The 20,918-nt window shown below is 43.0% G+C and overlaps 2 long non-coding RNA genes across 3 annotated transcripts in view; one reads left to right on the forward strand and one right to left on the reverse strand.

The window, feature by feature from the left end:
• Nucleotides 1-392: 392 nt before the first annotated feature.
• Nucleotides 393-7,187, reverse strand: LOC107179425. Of its 2 annotated transcripts, XR_001510039.2 has the most exons (3): nucleotides 7,014-7,187; nucleotides 6,445-6,562; nucleotides 393-738 (listed from the first exon to the last, which is right to left on the reverse strand). It is a non-coding gene; the product is annotated as an uncharacterized LOC107179425 (long non-coding RNA). The 2 variants fall into 2 exon arrangements; XR_006218017.1 differs by lacking the exon at nucleotides 393-738 and having other exon boundaries at nucleotides 6,385-6,562; nucleotides 7,014-7,183.
• Nucleotides 7,188-7,280: 93 nt separating this feature from the next.
• The window catches only part of LOC122238834, a 97,965-nt gene continuing 84,327 nt past the window's right edge, over nucleotides 7,281-20,918 (forward strand). Inside the window, exons 1-2 of the long non-coding RNA XR_006218020.1 lie at nucleotides 7,281-7,434; nucleotides 9,354-9,479. This is a non-coding gene — a long non-coding RNA (uncharacterized LOC122238834). The remainder of the gene's footprint in view (nucleotides 7,435-9,353; nucleotides 9,480-20,918) is intronic.

Here is a 20,918-nt window from a genome sequence, read left to right on the forward strand (position 1 = left end):
ATTGCCTAGTGCCCTTCAGATATGCTTTCTACAAAACTCCTCAGCAGAACAAATATAGTTACTGAATCTGGTTACTGGTACACAATGAAATAATAGCTAAATAACATAGTCACATGGTTATAATATAGTTAAATCATGCGGCAAGTTGCACACGATAAAAAATGTGGTTAGGCAGGGGAATGAAATTAAGGGTTAGAGGTAAAAGAGAGTGTGTATCTTTAGATGTGATCTGAAATGAAAAGCAGACACCCTGGAAAGGACATAGAAAGATGTCACCAGATGATGCCTGAGGAAGTGACTCCTCTTGTTAAGTAAGGCAAGACTTGGTAAGGATGTTGAGAAGGGCATGTTCAACTGGCTATATATATTATCTTATGTATCCTTTCCTTTCCCCTTCCAGAGAAGGTGTCCTATTTTAGTCCTTATTACCTCTCTCCTGGTCTTTACAATTGTTAAATAGCTGATCTTCCAGTTCTCTTCTGATTTATCCCACAAAGCATTGCCGAATCCATTGTCTTTTAACACCACTCTGGTTATATCATTCTTCGGTCTCATGTCCTCCAGAGCTGCTTATTACTCGCTGAAGTAGAGTGGATACCAATTTCTTAGCCTGGTATTCAAAGCTTTGCCATATTCTTTCTTCTAGGCCTGCTATCCAAAGTGTGTACCAGCACGTCAGCATCCTCTGGGAACTTAGAGAGGCAGCATCTCAGGTCCTACCTCAGAGTTAGTAGGAATCTGCATTTTAAAAAGATTCTTAGGTGATTCACATGCACAGAACATTTGAGGAGCACTGCCCTACCTAGCCAAAACAAAATACCCACAAATACACTCCCTACTTTACTATTTTGGGTTTTTGCATATGGAATTACCTCCATGTTTACTCCACCTTTGCCTGTCCTTTCACAGGATCCTTTTATGATCATCTCAAATGTAACCTCTTCCATGGAACCTTTCCCAGTTATCCCATGGACTAGGCAGATCAGCCTTTAGAATGCCTGCCAAGCCTTTTATTAATTAAACTGTCCTTGCTGAAGGGGCAGCTTTATTTGTACCCCCTCACTGGGTGCTTTTGGCCATAGAGAATTGGCCTATGGTTGGGTACTGAGCATAGATTAGTGCATCTAGTGGCTGGCCAGTAAACCCAGAGTGTGGCCACATGAAATCTGAGTAGAGGCAACTAAGTTCCCTCTCTGCTTTTTAGAAATTCAAATAAGACAGTTAGCAGTGCTTGCTAAAACTAAACACCAGGAGATAGAGTCAAGGTCGTGAGCAGTCATGTGCAAACCATAGTTATGGGGAAATAAAAACTTTGAGTAAGCCAAGTCAGTAGAGATAGGAGGACAGACCAGACCAGCAGACATGGTAGAGATGCCCTCAGACAAAGAGATAGAATAATGAGTACCCAGGCCTGTCCAAGTTCTTGATGACTTTTCCATGCAAGGTGTTGGGTTTTTAAAATAACACCTAACCCTCATGACTTGAGAAAACCTGCATAAATCTCTGTTCCTTGCAAATGAAATAGGCACTTTGAATCCCCCCAAATGGAGCTGTTGGCTCCATCCTTAGACTGCTCTTTAAGACTGTATATCTCACTCTTGTTGGCTGTTTCCCAGCCTTGCATTATAACACCCATGGTTCTTTATAAACATCAGCTATTAGCAACTTGTGATAAGATTGTGTCCTTCTCATTTTTGAGCATCTAGCAAGATGCATGCTAATAGTAGTGGTAGGATTGCCTCAAACTGAATTCCATGGAAGCAAAAACATTACAGTGAAGAGATCAGGGAAGGAAGGTGATAGGATCTATTATTAATAAGGGCAAGTGAACTGAAGAGTGGCCAGCATTTACTTGAGGCCTTTGGTGCATTGTACCAACCAAGCCAAAGAGCCATGAGCCGATGTGTATTTTTAATACAAGCTGTTCAGTGTCATGGTAGCAAAATTAGTAATTCCCATCTCTTAGGAACCTGATCTCAGCTAACACTATTTTATCAGTAAAATAATTTCTTGTAGTGAGTTGAATATAACAAACACATGTTTCCAGCTGGTCAGCAATCTTCCTTCTTAACCTTTCATCTACTCCAGGCTGTTCCTACAGATTACAGGACAAATGATATTTGGAGAATGATGGGTCCCAGCAGATTGAAGGAGGCAGCTTCATTGCTTATATTTAGACAGTTGTCTCCCACTGAGGGTCAGTGTGGGTCTGTTATGTTTGTGCATTATGGTATATGCAAGAGAGCTATGCACACAGAGAAATGGTTCTGTGTGTGAGTGTGTGTGTGTGTGTGTGTGTGTGTGTGTGTGTGTGTGTGTGTGCACGCGCGTGCGCACACGTGTTTCTGTTAGTGTGGAAGCTCAAGTTGAATTTGAAAAGCGTCATTATCATTGTTTGGAAGGAAGGCAGAGAGGGGGCCCTAATTTTACAAGTAGATGGGGATTTCTTTTCCCTTTCTCAGCTCCCTCTAGGAGAACATCATGCTCCAAATCCGGAGGTTTCATCTGCTTTTAACCTGGAAGCTTCTTCTTTTATGGCTTTGTGACTCACAGGGCCCGGGTGGTGGTTGCTTTTTCTGTGTATAGAACTATAATCCTTCTCAATTATCAAAGACATAAATTACTATTATTTCCTTACCAGATCGAACATCTCCCTTAAATATGTGAAAGAAAAATTGTTGGTTGTCTGGTGAATTTTCCTCTTGGAAAAACTGCCTATTCTTAATCTACAAGTTCAATGAAAGTTCAAAAGTTTATCAGTGCAAACTCTATATTCTAATAATTCATCACCCAGCTTCTACATCCACATTAAAAGACTCTAGGCTGAGGTGTTTTGTCTTCTCTCCCATGTAAAAGTAATCAAACAGCACATTTCCCGGGCATATCGTGAATACCTATTGATCATAATCAGAGCACAGATGGTTTGAGAGAGCTTGGCTGCCATACAGGCCCTCGTGTCAATCACAGGGACAAATTGATTTTGACTACCCAGCCACAATTCTCCTACCCTAGCAGAATTCCATTCAGGGCTTCTGTTTGGAGAATTTTGAGCAGACAGCATTTCTGATGGAGTGTCATAGTCCAATGTTATTGTAGAGGTAAACTTGATTACTGAGACAATGGTTATTTTAATGTACTTCATACTTACCTTTACCACAGGAAGGTCAATACCTTTCTCCAGTGTTGAAAGAGCTCTTATCAACTTAAACTTTATCCTGGATTTTGTCTGCTAATTAGGGAAAAGGAATATCTTGATTTGCATTTTTCTATGACAGTATGAAGGACCATTAATACTTTTCTGCAACTGGGATTTGTTTTCCTACTCACTTTTTTAATTAATAATTTCTATTGACAAAATTAAAGAGCCAATGCTTATACTATCAATCTTTCCCTTATGGTGTAGGTATGTGTACTGGAGAATAATCTGGGAGGAGAAGGTTGATACTCCCAATACTATTATAAGCATTAACATCCTCTATGAAAGCCAGGGAAGAAAGGCCCTTCTTTGATACTATCCATTACTGTCCATTACTTTGCTGCTTCATACATCAAGGCTTCCAGGGCAAGTTCAATAGGAAATGGGTCTGCCTCCATCAGGGAAGGGTTTGGGATATGCATGAATGGCTTGGGGACCAACCTCTTCTGTCCTTATCCCAGTTCCCAGCTCTGGGCTGGCCTCTTTTCCACATGATCCTCCTTACTTGTTACTTAGCCTTCTTACACTTTTTCTCTTGACTGGCTCCCCACCTGTGCCCTTACTGATCGTAGGGGCAGACTTCATAGGTGACTGTGCTTTTATGTTACTTTCTTATTAAACATCTGAACTGTTCTCCAGCCATACTTGATTGAACGAAGAGTAGCTATTTAACTCAAAGGGAGCCAATCCATAGACTAGTCTAAACTAACCAGAGACCCCTCCAAATTCAATTTCATAGATTAAACAATCTGTAATCAGATAATGTTGGTTGGTTGGAATCAAAGGCCATGCAGGCCTGGAGCAGCCATTTTTGGTTTTGTGTTCTCTGTTGAGTCAGCAGGGAAAGCTCGACTGTGAAGACAAGCAAGAGATCAAAGCTGGCACAGAGATGAGAGACCTCAGACCACCACCAGGGACAGATAGGGTAATCCAGGCTCTCAGGTTTGTAGTGACCGACCTAGAAAATAACTTGTGGCCCACCATCCCTATCTCTTGTCCTGGGATGCTCTTATGCTTGCCTGAGGTGCTGAATAGTCCTTAAAGTGGCTTGAATGAGTTTCTGTTCTTCACAACCAAATATGCCCTGACCAGAAAGTATCCTGTTGGAGAGATTCAAGTGGGGAATTTCAATTTCCTTCGCTCATCTAGTCCCAATGCCTGGGAACTCTAGAAAATCATGGTGCCCTCTTTTGTTTAGATGCATGTCATTCCACAAGAGAGGATATGCCAGGACGAAAAGGTGATATTATTTTAAAGTTCAAATCTCTTACCTACAAAGCCCTCTATGCTCATTCTCTGCCTCTTGCTCTGACAATTGCTCCTGCTCTCTGGCATTGACCATTTACTTAAATCATTCTGCTTTATTTATTACTTTCTGTGGTAAAGTTGGCTACAGATTTGTTGTAATTCTTCCCATTGAAAGATGAAGTCTAGGGGCTCCTGGGTGGCTCAGTCGATTGAGTGTCTGACTTGGGCTCAGGTCATGAGCTTGTGGTTGACGTGTTCGAGCCCCGCATCGGGCTCTGTGCTGACAGCTCAGAGCCTGGAGCCTCTTCCGATTCTGTGTCTCCCTCTCTCTCTGCCTGTCCCCTACTCATGCCCTGTCTTTCTTTGTCTCAAAAATAATAAAAATAAACATTAAAAAAAGAATAGAAAGATGAAGTCCAATCCCATTCCCTTCAATATGAACTGCTTTTGTGACCTGCTTGATCAATAGAATGTGGTAGAAGTGATGTCTGGATGTTCCAAGGTTAGGTCATAAGAAACCTTGGAACTTCTGGCTGTGCCCCTGGGAACACTCTCTTGGAACCCTGAGCTGCTATTATAAGAAATCCTATTATCCTAAGGATTGTCATGCTATGAGGAGCCCAAGTTGAGGTGAGGGAGATGGTAGGGAGAGAGGCAGGCCAAGGACTCCAAGTGCCAAACCTAAGAGTGCAGAAGCCATCTTGAAGATGGACCATCTAGCCCCAGTGGACACCATGTAGATCAGAGATAAACCAGGCAGCAGAGCTCTTCATGAATTATTGAGGCACAACTATTATAAGCAAAATAGAAGGTTTGTTTTAGACTACTAAATTTTGGGATAGTTTGTTGCACAGCAACGGATAACCAGAATATTCTAAGTCATCTCAGGGCTACTTCAACCTCCTTGTCTTTCCTTGCATGATTCCCTAGCCCAAGGACACCTTCTTCCATCCCCTCTACCTCTGTTTTAGATATCAGGACAAGTATCTCCCTCTCTGAGGGAATATATTTAGCCAAGGCCGCTCTTGGAACCTTTTGCTTATGCAGTCCTGTGTGCCTCTTTGGTACGATTTTGCTGTCATGTCCTAACTTCCCAAGGGCAGAGTTTATCCTTTTTTTTTTTTTTTTTCTTTTTTTCTTGTCCTGCGCCTTAATAGAGTCCTGGGCAGCAGGGATTCAGCATATGTTGAGGCTCCTAAATGTTCTCATCTTGAGACGCAGTAACCCTACTCACCTTAAACCAAATTTATATTGGTACTAATCAAAGGTTTGCCTTCAATTACACATTTCTGATTAGGCATTTCAATTTAGAGGTGCTTCCTATTTTTTATTCTCAAATTATGTGTAGAATGTAACTTTTGGGGTGGTTGGGAGAAAAACCTCAAGGAGCACAGAAGGAAGTCCCATGTAGCATAAATAATGAACAGAATCAAGTGACACCCTCTGAGTTTGTCTGCTTGTCAACAATGCCTGGATCATTTATGGGAGGTCAGGGTCAAATTCTGTTTATAGTTGTGTTCTAGCCAGGGTGAGTGAGTGGTTTTTAACCACATCACCTCTTTCTAAAACCTGTTTTGTTTGGACTTCTCCCAGCCCACCTCAATGAACTTTCACATGTTCCCAGGGCATTTTTTTTTTTTTTCATTTCCATGTACCTTTTGGTTTCCCCCTCACATGGAACATTCTTTTCTGCAGTGTTCAGAAAACTCATTAGCGTCCAACCTCCTCAATTAGGCAGAGTAAACACTTATTACTCCGAACTGGCCCCCTACTGCAGGAGAGATGGATAGAATTCAAGCAAAATGTTGGCCTAGTACCCAAGGATTTGACCACGACGTTTACTTCTCTTCAATCAAATTCAGGTCACATCTTCCTGTAGTTTTCTATATAAGTAATTAAGCTCTTATCTTCAATTTTCAAAGGATCACTGTTTCCTTTGCTACATGTATCCATTTCCTCTTTAATTCATGGTGTGTACTTATCTATTATTGTATGCATACCATTCATTTGTGGCATTATCTGCTGTTAGATTTTCCCATTTTTCTTAATCTGACAATCACAGAATCAGCAACATGATAGCAGGCGAACCAAATTGAGAGGCAGAGATCTTTTTTAATGCTGCGAAAGAAAAAGAAAGGGCACATTTTAAATGTTCTGCTTCTTAAAGAATTCTATTTAAAAAAAAAACTGTGAAGTTATTGCACTTCTCCCTGGGAATCGCGACTGTATAAATTCTAACTTTTCCCAGTGTTCAGGCACATGGGATCCAGGGAAACATTAGCCACGTTCTATTCATGTTCATAGGTCGTGACTAAGATAAATAGATTTTCAAGAAACACTGATGTGGGTGTACTTCAAGTGGGAGGAATTTCATGTTCCAGTCTCCCTGCTGAACACCTAGAATATTAGAGACTTGGGAAGTTTGTGCTTGACTCCTTTTCAGAGAGAACGTGACTGAGGTCACAGCGTGATAAATCTCTGACACGACAGTGCGAGGGAACAGGCATCGGAACAGAGGGGAGCAAAACAAGCCGAAGTGAAAAGTTCAAATGCATGATGGTATTCTTACAAGCGAGGCAGCTGAGGGTTATTAAAGAGCAGCTTTCATAGAGGAGGTGGCTGATCATCCTCGTTTCAGACAGGAACGCTCTTGTGCTTTCTCTTCTCTCTGTTGTCAGTTATAATCTTGCACGTACGCGTGCACTCACACACACGCGCATGCACACTGCGTATTTATACTCAATGTTCAATCTGTTGAAAAGTATTTACTCTTCTTCATCAGAATGCTGAATTGTGACATATATCTTCAGTTCCTTAGCAACAAACTGTCATGTCACCCTTGTGAGATCCTGGTCAGCTGAGAGGGAGGGGAACGCTGAATTGTGATGGAGAAAATCCTTATTTTAATCACAAATGTGTATAAGAACTGGAAAGACAATATGAAAAGGCAGGTTAAGGAAGCTGCATTTGAACAAGTGTTTTTGATTAAGGTTTGTGTCGGCCCAGAAGTCCCCTTTAAGTTCCTTTTTATTGAATAATTTCCCTTTGATCCTTGAGTAACTAAAAGAAAACCCAGTGCTTGACATTAACGTGGGACCAGAACCCTGTTGTAGGATTCCTTTGCCTAACTGCTGTCAGGGGCTCCACCAGACAGGAGCCTCAGCCAGCAGGGTGTGAGCACACTCCTTTCTACAGCAGGCACTCCCCATCCCATGTCCCCCTCGCAGCTTTTCCTTTCCCCTCTCCCCTGGGGGGTGGGGTGTGCAGGACACTGGGCTGCAGCCATCATTCTGTGTGTGCCTATTTCTTTGCTTGTCTTTGACTTCAAAGAGGCTTGACAGTAGGCACTGATGACGATGTAAGAAGCTGTTGATTAGCTCAGGAAATGGACCCTGGCAAAAGGGCAGAGGGACCAGACATTGGGAATGTTGATAATTCAATCTCATCTTCTTTCTTGTTCCATCTGTTAGGAGTGATGTAAAGATAATTTCTAGAGGCAAACAAATCATTGAACGACACTAAAATTGGAGCAAATGGGAGCAAAATTAGAAGGAAAAACTGCAGAATTCTTGAGAGAAAGAGGGAGAGAGAGAGAGAGAGAGAGAGAGAGACCCAAGAAAGCAAAGATTATTTAAACAACTCTGAGCAGGTTTTAAAAAACCGTATCTCTGCAATTTACCCGAATTCCCAGTTTCCATATTTAAATGTCTGATCAGTCATTCAGTTCCAATACAGACATGATGTTTGAAGGCCACTTTGTGATGGTTTTACCCTGGTTTAGATTATTTGCAATCCGGAGGGAAAATGTGCATTCTGTGCGAAAGCAAATAGAAAACATATCTGAGCACAAATCAAAAGAATGATTACCGCACTCTACGCTCTGTACCCATTACTGGGTCCCCAAGGCTCTCGTTCTGTTTGTCTTGGCGCTTTTTCTTTAGCTGCCTTTGGTTGGACAGGGTGGGAACAACAGCCACCAGCACCACCCACAAAACCCTGAGCAGAGAATGAGGGCAGCGGAAATGGACAGCCTGGAAAGATGTGACATCTTTCAGGGGCTTGTGCTCCACACTTCGCTGTTGGGGGAGCCGCCTGGGGAGAACTCCCAGGGCTCCCATGGAGGTCTTTGCTGACTATGTGTCAGGAAGCGCCTGACCATTGGCAGAAAGGGCAGCCCTGCTCTCATTTCGATCTCTAGCGAGCTCTTTCTCAGTGGATAATGAAAAATGACATTTGCACAAAGTGGAGAGAAAGAGCATTGTTTCTATAACACATTACGCTTTGCACTGCTCAGGAGACAACATTTCATATCCTATAAAAAGAATTATCTATATAACTTACTGTGCATGGCAGAAAAGTTGCAGTGTGTCTTTAAAAGAGCTGTCTTCGCACGACAAGAAACACTTTGTCTCTCCCACTCCCCCGGCCCCGACAGAATAGCCTGTGTTTATAAGCAAATCCACTCAACCCCTTAATGATGACCTAGAGTAAACATCTGACATACACTAGCTTTCGAGCTCTCCTGTGTTTAGGCATGAATTGTTCATTTCTATGCCTTTTGTATTCAGTCTAAAGGAAAGACAAATGATACAAGGGATGATTTACATTATCAATGGAGGCAGAGGTTATGCCTGTGTTTATCTGATCCTCTGTTATCGTATAACAACCGGTGGGATAACCAGCCTGGTACACAATGACCGTTTAGCTTCAGCCACTCACCCACCTACCTCATTTCCAGGTTGACTTTAATTTTAGAATATATTAAAAGGACGGGCCCTGGAATTGCTAGGCTCCTTTGGTTCAGGCGGGCCTGTAGGAAAAGGATGGGGCTCTCATTTAGTGTCAAGCTTCCTCTCCATCAAGCCTGCCAGGGTATTGCAACTGGGACGTTTCTCTGTAATTGCCCTAGGAAGATTGGTACTCAACTTTGTAAGGATGCCATGGGTGCCCTTCTCAGCAGAGCACTAGAGATTTGAAACAAATCACCTGAATAGGAGAAAGGACTACAAGGAGTGTGCATGAGCCTGAGGAAAAGGTAAGCTCATTTTTCTTCTGAATAAGTTTATAAGAACAATTAAGTCATCTTATGAACCATCAGTCTGACCAGGAAGAGAACTTCATGAAATCAACCATAGGCAACCAGGACAACCTGAATGTGATGTTTGAATATGATGCCCCAAGACTTATAAGTCACTGAGGATCCCCTGTGGAATGAACTACTAATTCTCATGTAGTAGGAATTCATCTCTGAAGGAAGAAATGCTTCTTGGCTGCCCAGGGTGCGTCTGGTCCTGGATGTGTCAGTCATCCAAGTTGCCTTAGCCTCCACTGCAGACAATCCCTGTGGAACCCAGAGAGACAGATGGTGGTCAAGGCAGTAGTGCTACAAGAGAAGCCAGTGGAGTTGGAGCAGGGATGGGGGTAGAAGATATGATGGCCCCATATATGAGGTCCCGAATTCTCTCTGAACGAGCTCAAAGAACGTGGGAAAAGTTTCAGTCTGGATCAGATGGAAGAAACACACTCTACCTGGTCGTTCTTACCAACCACAACTATAACCTGGACAGAATAGATGAAGACTCTGAAAACTAAATAGTAGCAAGTAGATTGGGGAAGAAGACCAGAAATTGGAGTACCATGGAAATCGTGGTGAGTTTACCATTTTTTCCCTCTGATTGCCCCCATCCTGAAGTCAATGCAGCCGGAAAACCAGAAGTGGCCTCCAGGGAACTGGCTGGGGAGAGCTCCAGGACAGCTCAAGGACTGGGGAAAGAGAGTCCTAATTCTCAGAATGCAAAAAACCATCGTTTTTTTTTTCTTTTCTCTCTTCCTCACACCCCAGTCCCCAAGCAATCCCTTAATGGCAGCAATGGGAGCAAAGGAAGCAATAAAGAGCAGAAATCAATGAAACTGAAAACAGAAAAACAATGGAGAAAATTGTAAAAAGCCAAAAGTTGGTTCTTTGCAAATATCATTAAATTTGATAGGCTTCTAGCAAGATCAAAGAGAGAGAGAGAGGAGAGGGAGAGAGAAGACATGAATTGTCAGTACTAAGAATGAAAGAAGATATTGTATAAATCCTACAGACAATAAAAAAAGATCATGAGGGAATACCACAAACAACTCTATGCACATAAATTCAACAACTTTGAAGAACTGTGTGATTTTCCTTGAAAAGCCCAAACCACCAAAACTCACCAAAATAAAATAGATAACCTGAATAGTTCTAGAGCTATTAAAGACACAGGATTTTGTGGTTTAAAATCTTCTGAAGAAGAAATCTCCAGGCTCACTGGTTATTTCTCTCAAACATTTAAAGAAATTAGACCAATTCTATACAGTCTCTTCCAGAAAATGAAAGAGGATAGAATCCTTTCCAACTTAACTTAGGAGGCCAACATTAACCTGGTACCAAACAGATCCTGTCATTTCATTGATTTCTGTTCTCATTTTTATTACTCTCTTTTTTCTGCTTGGCTTTAGGTGTATTTTGGTTCCCTTTTTCTGCTTCTTTAAGATGGAAGTTCAGATTATTGATTTGAATACGTTCTTCTTCTTTTGTAGCATTATTCTACGCATTTATAATGCCACAAATTTCTCTCTAAACACTGCTTTAATCCGTATCTCACAAAGATGATACAAAAAAAGAAGGCTGCAGATCAATGTCCCTCATGAAGAGACACAAGAACTCTTAGCAAGTCCAATCCAACAATATATATTATAAAAGAATATTTTACCACGATCAAGTGCAATTCACCATATTAACAGTCTAAAGTTAAACACACTCTTACCAGCATCCAGCAATCCCTGGGTATTTACCCTAGAGAGATGTAAATTATGGTCCTGCAAAAACCTATTCGTGAATGTTTGTAGCATCGTTCTTCATACGTGGAAATAATCCAGATGTCCTTCAACAAGTGAATGGATAAACAAACTGGGGTGTGTCTATACAATGAAATACTTAGCAATAAAAAGCAACAACTTGGATGAACCTCAAAGGCATTTGAAAGGCATTCTGAGTGGAAGAATCAATTCTGAAAAGATTATATACCATATGATTCAATTTACGTGACAGTTTCAAAGAGACAAAACTATAGTAATGGAGAATAGAACTAATGGGTACGACGAGGGAATTTTTGGGGGCAAAAGAATTGTTCAGAGTTCTTATGGTAGTGTTATATACAAGCTATACAAGGGCTAAATTCCATAGGTTTATACACACACACACACACACACACACACACACACACACACATTTTTACATACAGTAAAAACGTAGGGAGCAAAACTCTGAGGCGGTCCACCACAGATCTTTCCCAACCCCATCTCTTTGGGGTGCCCAAGGCTGCCTGTTCCTTTCCTTGTTCCCTGTTCCCAGTCTCATGGTGCCTGTCTGTCCTCCTCCATATCTCTGCTGTCCTTAGGCTGTGGCCCCTCACCCAGGCCTACCCCTGCCTGAGGCTATAGCTTCTATCTATGCTCTTCTTCTTCAAGGGCAAAATCCATTGGGTTTTGATTCACTTCATTCAACAAACCAAGAGAAAACAAAAGCAAGAGCTGTCTTGATTTCTTTTGTCCCCCCACCCCTGTGTCTAAGGCATTAGTGAGTGCTGCTTTTGAACTCAATCCAGAACCTAATCACAGCCATTGCTGTCCTAGGCCGAAACTACTTCAGCCACCTCTCATCCCACATCCTCACTTCTACCTTGTCCTTGCTATCATCTGTCCTCAACACAGCAGTCAGAGGAATCTTACTAAAACAAATATCATGCCATTTCTCTATTTGAAATCGTCAAAGTCTTTCCAGTGCATTTAGAATAGAAGGCCTTACTCTGGCCTTCAAGGGCCTCTGGAACTGCCCTTGCCTGCTTCCCCAGCCTAATCTCCCTCCATCCTTCCTCCCACACCAAGCCCCAGCCATGGGACCCTCTTGCTCTTTCCAGAATGTATCAAGCTTATTCCCACTTCGGTGCTATTTTCTCTGCCTGGAACTGTTTTTTTCCCAGCAATCTGTATGGTTGCTGCTTCACATAGTTCAAGACTCAGTCCGAAAGTCACTTCCTCAGAGAGAACTTCTCTGACAAATTGTTTTAAATAGCTTCCCCAGCTTTCCAGTCTCTATCTCCTTAACCTGGTTTGTTTTTTCTCAGCACTTAACCACTCTGTGCAAGGCTTTATTATAGATGCAGACTTTCCACTGCAATACTGAATCCAAACTCCTTCCCGTGGCCTGGAAGACTCTGTGACCTGGTTCCTGCCTCCCTGTCTGACACCAGAACCCTCTACTCCCTAGGGACAATCTCCCCTTGCTGCCCCACTCACTGCTTGCTCGCCTCTAGTTACACTGACTTCCCTATGTTCCTAGAACATGCTAAGCATAATTCTACCTCAGGATCTTTGCCCTTGCCATACCATCTCCCTGGAGTGCTATTTCCTCATATAACTTCCTAGTGTGCTGCCTGCTGAAATGTGACTTAATGAGAAGCCTTCTTTGGCCATTGTATATAAAGTGTCAAACCCTTCATCATTTGGTATCTCCCTTATCTTATTTATTTTTCATAGCAATTATAACTACCTGGTTTGTGTATGTATATGCATTTCTTTTTGTATTAACTGTCTTTTATCACTAGACTGATTAAAGAGGGACTTTGTCTTGTTTATTGTTGTATTTGGGAATCTCAACTTTGTACCAATGCCAGTTTGAGGATGTTGGGTGCGGGGAAGCAGTGGGAATATCAGGAGCCCCAGGATGGCTCCTGGCAGTTTGGCTGTTGTTTCTTGTCTGTCTCTCTCCCCTGGGTGTAAGCTCTATATGGACATTGGCCAGGGGGCACTTCCCAGTGCATTTGAGGTGCCTGGGAATAGCTGTAGAATGAATAATGGTAGAGGCCTTTGGTTACGTAAAAAGGATTTTCCATTTTCTCAGAGGAGAAACCCATATTCTAAGACCCAAATGCAGAGTAATGGTATAAATTGAGGGTAGAAGAGTAACTACTTTAGAGGCTCTTTCTGACATCTTTGCATTTGCCCTTGACTGATAAACACATTTTGATGGGCTTCTGTTGTTCTTGTGATAATGATAATATGTCTTAACATGGCTCCTACCCTTTCCTCAGCCACACTCCCTCCTGAGCTCCCTCCCACTTGTCCTTAGCCACACAGCAATATTTTCAATTCCTCTTCTATATATATTCCTTCCCTCCCCAGGACCTTTGCCCATGCTTCTTCCCCATGTCTGAACCACTCTTCCAGTTCTCCACCTTTCCCACAACTGCCTCCTCCACACCCTTCTACCCATCTTAACTCCAGCCTCACCTTCCCTCACACCCACAGCAAGTCTGGCCCCAAGATGTGCTTTCCTGCATACCACTGATCACAGTTGTGACCTGTGTGTATGATTATATAGTGAGGACTCCCATGAAGGCAGAACAGTGGCTGCTTTTGCCCCACCACAGTATCTCTGGGAACCTGGCATGGAATTGACTTTTAATAAAGATTTGTTGGGATGCCTGGGTGGCTCGGTCGGTTGAGCATCAGACTTTGGCTCAGGTCACCATCTCACAGTTCATGAGTCTGAGCCCCACATTGGGCTCCGTGCTGACAGCCTGGAACCTGGAGCCTGCTTTGGATTCTGTGTTTTCCCCTCTCTCTGTCCTTCTCTCTGTCTCAAAAATAAAGAAACGTTAAAAAGAACATTAAAAATTATTGAGTGAAAACAATTAATTAATGAAACAAAAGCTACTAACTTTTCTGTGGAGGTCCAACTTCAGGACAAGGCAGTGAAGGCACTTGTTCAAAGGCATAGTAACCCATTAAGCTCTTGTCAGAATAAGAAAGATGCCATTGTGTACAGGGGATGGGAGGTAGGACAGGTGAGTTTCTAGGGGTAGAGAGAGGAGAGATGAACTTCGGAACTACTAAGAACTGCCCCTCCGACCTGAACAGGTTTCCTCATTGTTTGACAGTATGACAGGACCAAACTTTGAATCCAATAATATGGTTGGTTCTCATATTTTTTTATAACATTATGTGGAATTCTCTTTTTGCCTTTCTACTGAAACTCAAAGGATAGGAATAAGAACATATCAATGAAATCAGTTCAACACAAGGTGACCTTCAAGCAGGCAGCTGTGTCCCACTGTGTGCTACCTGGCCTTGTGTATGGAGTGGGGGAGAAGACATTTCCAGAGGCCAAGGCACCTCTCCTTGTCAGGGATGGTATGGAGTTGACTCAACCCTCAGGGGATGAGGGGTCCTCTTTTGATGACCTTTAATGGGCCTTTCCACCTGGAAATGCTCATAACCTATGCCCATGCTCTCTGTTCAGTCTTGTCCCTACCTGACCTTTGCAGGAAAGACTAAATCAGTGTTTGCCAATCCTGCAGTTCATTGGAATCGCATGAGGAAGTTTAAACGTTCTGAGGTCTAGGTCCTGCCTGTGGCTAATTAAATTAGAATAGCTGGGGGTAGGGTCCAGGTGTCAGTAGTTTTTAGATGCTCCCTAGATAATTCTGGAATGCAGCCAAGGTTCAGACCACTGTGAGACCTGTAGCATAGTCGGCTGATTTCCTCCTTTCTTTCCTGTGGTTCATTCTGCTTCTCAGCAGATGGGCTAAATGATAATGGTGTGCATGGTAGCAGACTTCTGTGATGGCTACCGATGATCCTGCCTCCTGGTTGTCCTGCTTCTGTATAACCCCTGCCCCTTGACTGTGGGCTGCACTTGAACTTGGATCAACCTAACCATGCAGAGGAACATAGCCACCACAGTCAGAAGGGTGGGGAAGGTGAAATGAAGAACGCTGCATTCAGGTGCTCCATCTGTGGTAATCAGTGACCTCTGCCACCTCGGGTCTCCCTCCTCTCTCTCCCTCTGTCTCTCCCCTCAGCCCAGTGGAGAGAGGGGCTCTGCCCGTGGTGCTCCACGCATCTTGATAGAACCTTTCTTCAAGGCTTCTGGTTCTGCCCCCCTCCTCCTTTTCATTTTCTCCTTCTCTCGGCCGTCTGCTCTGAACTGGAAGCTGGCATCATGGCCTTTCTCTCTCTCAGCTAGAGAAGCATCCTCCTCCCAGAGTGGAGCCAGTCGGAACAACACTCTGCACAGTGCAGCCGTGAGAAGCTGCTTATCTAGATCATTATTACACTCATTACTATGGTGTGAACTCAAGCACCAGGGCCAAGGTCTCATGGATGCCTTGGCTCTGGCTGTGGGCTGCTCTGGCAGAGCCAGTGTGTGGTCTCTGAGAGGGGAGGTCAAATCAAGGTTTCCTGACCACTGTGGATCTTGGAATTTTGTTAGGGAAATTTGGATTGCCTGGCCAGTCGGTTCCTGCTCCCTTAAAATTTCCCCAAGCGTCGGAGGAGCTGCCGTGGGGACTCTATTTCCATGTCCCCAGTTCCCCCCACCTCAGAGGTGCCAGCAGTCCTTTTGTCGGTTTGGCTCTCCACTTAGATCATTGAAGTGATTTCAGGTCCAACTGGGCAACACTCAGCATTTCATTTATGTCTTGGCAAGGTTACCATGTTATTACTTAACTGTGCTGCTGCTACTCAATAAGTGGGAACTGATTGAAATAACCACAGGAGTTGCTGGATTCCCCTAATTTTAGCACAGAGTTAAAGCTCACTCCCACAGTTGGAAGTTAAAATAGGCTCCCAGCCCACAGAAATGCCCACCCACCACACTTAATTGTCACACCACTGATGCCTGTCATGGAAGGAGACGTGGAAGGCTGCAGAACATTCTTAGAAGCAAGATTCTTTTCCTCGGCAGACGCCTGAGGTCATTTTGGCCAGGCCCAATTTCTTTCAGACCCTATGCCTGTGGAAATTTGCATGACTGCTTTAAGTACTTCTGTTTTCTTCCCTGATTTGTTTAACAGGCGGTCCAAGTACACAGCACGCAATAGAGCAAGGGGAGAGAACAGAAACTTCTGTTTGGGGGTGCCTCTTTAAATGACTCATTCCTGGAGTCCAGATGTGTGGAGGGCTATGACCCTGAGCAATCAAGGCAATTTGGAAAGCAGAATAATGATATTTAATCCAAGCCAATGTGCTTTCTCTTGGTGTCACAGCAATCAGCCACAACCCAAATGCCACAACTTGAAGAGAAATTTGGAGTAAATGGCTTCTTGTGTAACTCCTTGCAACCCTGTCCAATTTTTTTTGTTTTCTTACTTTTCGAAACTGTATTTTACTAGAATTTTGAAGAAATTCTCTGACAAGTTATTTCTTACAGTGTGCTCACTGCTCAATATTTCTCATCACTGTGCAATTTTGTTATCTTGCTCTTATTTTAAGTCATAATCTGCCCTTAACATTTTAAAGGTGTGCTTTCTTTTCTTTCTTTCTTTCTTTCTTTCTTTCTTTCTTTCTTTCTTTCTTTCTTTCTTTCTTTCTTTCTTTCTTTCTTTCTTTCTTTCTTTCTTTCGAGGGAGTGAACAGAGGAGGGGCAGAGAAAGAGGAGAGAGAGAATCCCAAGCAAGCTTCATTTGCACCTGCAGCGGCAGCGAGGCTCGAACCATGAACCGCAAGATCATGACTTGAGCTGAAACCAAGAGTTGGACGCTTAACCAACTAAGCCACCCAGGCACCCCTACCCTTAACGTTTTAGCACAGCATAGCTGGTCAGACCATTAAGGGCAAAGCAAAGGAATAGAATGGGGAGACTTTTAGAGAAAGAAAAAGCCTTTTTTCATGACATATATACTGAGAGGACTGTGGGAAGCTCTGAGTTCTGTTAAGTCTTCTTGGCCAACCTTGATCATTCACTTCTACCCTCTCCAATGCCATGGCCACTGTCTCCTCAGCCTCATGGCCCCTCAGCTGGAGTGCATAGGAGACTCTCGACCCCCATTTTGGTCATTAGTGTCACATGAATAGTCCTTAAAGATATCTGTCCCAATGCCATTCTCCTTTCTGTTGCCTGTAGGATCAGGTAGAAATCTCTTGGGCTTTCATTGAACCAACTGGTTCCTAAAGACATGCTGCCTTTAGGGGTGGGTGCCCCTTGGTGAAAACTTTTTCTAATCAGACTCACAACTTCCTTAGCACACCTGTTCAAACTTACCTTTTCAGCTCTGTCAAACTATGCTCCACAAATGCCATGTCTTCCCTTCTTTTGCCCACATCGCTTAGTCCCACATGACCTTCCTACCTGTCCAAGGCTCAGCTTGCCTCTGCTCTTCTAGGAGCCTTTCCTAATGGTTCCCAGAATGCAGTGGTCTTCCCACTTTTGCATTTCTCCAAGTACTTTGTGTGCTCTTATCATGCTAGGCTCCTAGAATGCCCTAACCATCGTAACTATTCGCTGATTATTATTTCAGAATCAGTATATTGGGCACTGAAAATGGGCAGGAGGATATGCATCCCAGAAAAGACAAGGGAGACACAAACAAAGGAATGGATAATTTTATCTCCAACCTGATGCTTTCAGTGTTAGCTGAGTGCTCTCTAAAATCTTTCAGAATTCCCACTTTGGGAATTGCTGTGTGACAGAGGTCTGCTGCTGTGGTGTTGGGGCCACATGCACATGGCATCAGCCCTTGCCTTTCAGGAACCGATCATGGTAAGAAAGAGACTTGGGCTGGTTCATTTTTTTTTTCCCAAAGCTGCAAGGAAATCAAGTCCATGACCATACTTATTCACACATTTAGTGAATCAGGCCAAGCTTAGAACTAAATGATGAAAATGAAAATTAATCAGGGACTCCCATGGGTCTCACATATGGCAGTTTTGAATCTTTTTTTTTTCACTATCATAATTGTTTTCTTACTCATTTTCTTTGGTTGAATACACAACCACAAAAAAAAAAAAAAAACCAAAAACAAAAAAAAAACCAACCATGAGGCAGTAGTGGTGGTGGAAATGAATAAACCCATGGAAACAGTGGAATATCTACAGAGATAAGATTAGGAAGGAAGGAAACAAAGGCAATTTCAGCGTCTCTGGAAGGCATGCACACCTTTCTTTGCCAAGACCCCTAGATCAGGTTGTGGGACCAGGTGGCAGGTGTTTCCTTGACTCACACAGAAAGCAAGCCATGAGCCTCTGCTGCTGTTGAGGTGAGTTATATCTGGCACATTAAACACCATATCCTGATCCTCCTTTCTGCCCTTCCCAGAAGAGATAAAAATGAACAAGTAGTTGAGAAAACAGTCAGAGGGAAGGCTTTGTGCCCCCTCTTAATTCATGGGGATTTAAAATAAAAGCAGTTGATGGCATTATAAAATAGGGTTATGTCCCCTTTATTGGACTTTTGTGGAAAATGAAACCACAATAGAAAACAAGCAATCATATAGAATATCATGCCTGAGAACATCATTTACCTTCATAGAACATAACTGCTTTCATGCACTGAAACCTTTTCTTTTCACACTAGTTAACAAACAGCATTAAGCATGACGCAAGTCAGATTTTGAAAACTTGTCTGGTGCCTTTCATTAAGAATTGAAATCTGTGTAGGTCTCTTGCTCCAGGAAACTATGTTTGACATTTTAATAGTATTGCTTCAGCAAGAGCAGAGAACATCCACGAACTTAGATTTGTAGAAGGTAAATCAAGAATTCATCCAAAGTGGAATGCCTTCTTCTGAGTGACAGGGTGGTTTTTATGTGAGATGTCAATGTAGCTTCTCCACCTGACATAAAAGTTTCAATTAAAAAAAAAAGCCAAACTACTGCTGATTTTTTTTTTAATCATGCAGTTATCTAAAGTGGTTTTTTGGAAGAGACTATCAAGGAAGGACTGGAAAGTAGTTCTTATGACTAGTCAGCTCTAGGGGTTGGGGTAGCCAACATTTGCGGTGAGGGACCTCAGAGCCCCAGGGACCTCTCAGATGATTCACACTCCTTCGATTGTTTGACACGGTCCTCTGGAAGGGACACAGTGAGTTAACATGCACCAGAACAGATCGAATGTACAACCAGCTGGTAGTTTACTCTTGTACTGGAAGGCTGCTTTTTCTTACGCATGATTCTTTGTTGTGCTAAAGAGACATAAATGTATAAAAGCCTAAAAGTAAGCCTTCAGTTCTTTATGTCTGGCAAAACTGTCAGGACAATGTGCCTGGAGGATATCTCCACCATGCTTGCCTTGCAGGGCTGTTGTGATAGAATTAGATCATACTGTAATAGTCACCCCATACACGTTACAGCATATCAAGAACGAACTTATACATTTTCTCAGTTGAACCTCACAACATCAGTGGGAGGCAGTGAAGGCAGATATTATTATCTCTTGAGAGGGGGTGACCCTGCTGCTACAGCATAAGCGAGGCTTTTGCTGTAGGAAGACTGTTTATCGGTTGTATTTTTAAGTATTTTATATTGTATAAGGATGTTTATTGCAGCAGTGTTTATAATCAGGAAAAATTGGAACCTACCTGAATCTTTGTTAGCAGAGGGCTGATTAAACTATAGTAGTGGCTTACATGGGATACAGTACAGCCATTAGGGATTTTGCGTTAGAGGTTTTAGAAGTAAATTCATTAATGTTGAGGTATATTTATTGATGAAGAAAATTATTCATTGTATATTTAAGCCAGTAACCAATGCAAGATGATCCGTTTGCAATTAGGAGAAATGCACATGGTAAAACAGTGATTATCTTTGGGGGCTGAGAATACATGTGGTATTTGTTTTCTTTCTTATGCTCATCTATCATTTCTAAATTTTAACGTTAGTCAACATTAATGTTGCACTAGTCAACATTCACAATCAGATTAACTTTTAGAACAATAATTAATGGAACAGGTACAGCCTCTGAGCTTCATGGGTAAAATGATCCCTTGACTTGTAAGTGTATCACCCATGGTCCTAGCAGGGCCCTGAGTTCAACCAGATGGGGAAATGCAGAGCATGAATTAAGGCACAGTTTACAGTGGTGTGAAATGGGTAAGGGGTGTAAACAGAGGTGGGAGCACCCAGATACCAGAAACAGTGGGAAGCCACAGGTGCCACAGGCGCCCCAGGGCAAAGGGACAAGAGGAGGAAACAGTCACCAGAGCCCAGGGGCTGGTGCTGTGCAGGAGGGATACCCTCAGGGGAAGCTGGAGTGGAGAAGGGTCACAGGTCTTGTCAGACACCAGTGAAGCAGGGAGGAAATACTCTGATCCCTTTCCTCCTGCCTTCTTCTTTCCTGCTGGCGACTCCCATTGCTGACCAAGCCCAACAGGAAGCCCACCGGCAAGGGAATCAAGAACAGTTCACAGCACTTAGCCTGCTAGTGCACAGAACAGAGAAGGCAGGAAATAGGTCTGACGATGGGGGACACACAGCAAACACAGGGAGCAGAACCCTGATGTCAGTCCCCTGGAGAAAAGGGCGTCTCCTAGTCAGAAAAACTAAAACAGAAAGGAAAAGCCTGTTGGGGCCATACGAGGTGAGTGATCTGGTTTTCCTGCTTGTGCTGAGAGCTTCAGAAGCATGGGGATGGGATCACAGCTCACCTGGCCCAAAGTGAGCACAGAGATTCT

Source organism: Panthera tigris, chromosome A1, assembly GCF_018350195.1.
Source record: "Panthera tigris isolate Pti1 chromosome A1, P.tigris_Pti1_mat1.1, whole genome shotgun sequence".
NCBI lineage: Eukaryota > Metazoa > Chordata > Mammalia > Carnivora > Felidae > Panthera > Panthera tigris.